The 209-nt window shown below is 41.1% G+C and overlaps 1 protein-coding gene across 1 annotated transcript in view; it reads left to right on the top strand.

Moving 5' to 3' along the window:
- LOC116671146 (thrombospondin-2) overlaps positions 1–209 on the top strand; it is a 13,509-nt gene that overhangs the window by 1,679 nt on the left and 11,621 nt on the right. The window lies entirely within an intron of this gene.

Here is a 209-nt window from a genome sequence, read left to right on the forward strand (position 1 = left end):
TTCAATTCTTGTTTGAGGTATCTTTGCCCATTCTTCCTTCCAAAAGTCTTCGAGTTCTTTGAGATTTCTTAGCTGTCTGTCACGCACTGCTCTTTCAAGGTCTATCCATAGATTTTCAATTGTGTTGAGGTCAGGAGACTTCAGCTTTTTCACAAATGGCATCAAGTTAGCGAAATGTTCCCTGTGCTGCAATACAACCCCAAAGCATG

This window comes from Etheostoma spectabile, chromosome 21, assembly GCF_008692095.1.
Source record: "Etheostoma spectabile isolate EspeVRDwgs_2016 chromosome 21, UIUC_Espe_1.0, whole genome shotgun sequence".
In the NCBI taxonomy this organism is placed as follows: Eukaryota; Metazoa; Chordata; class Actinopteri; order Perciformes; family Percidae; genus Etheostoma; species Etheostoma spectabile.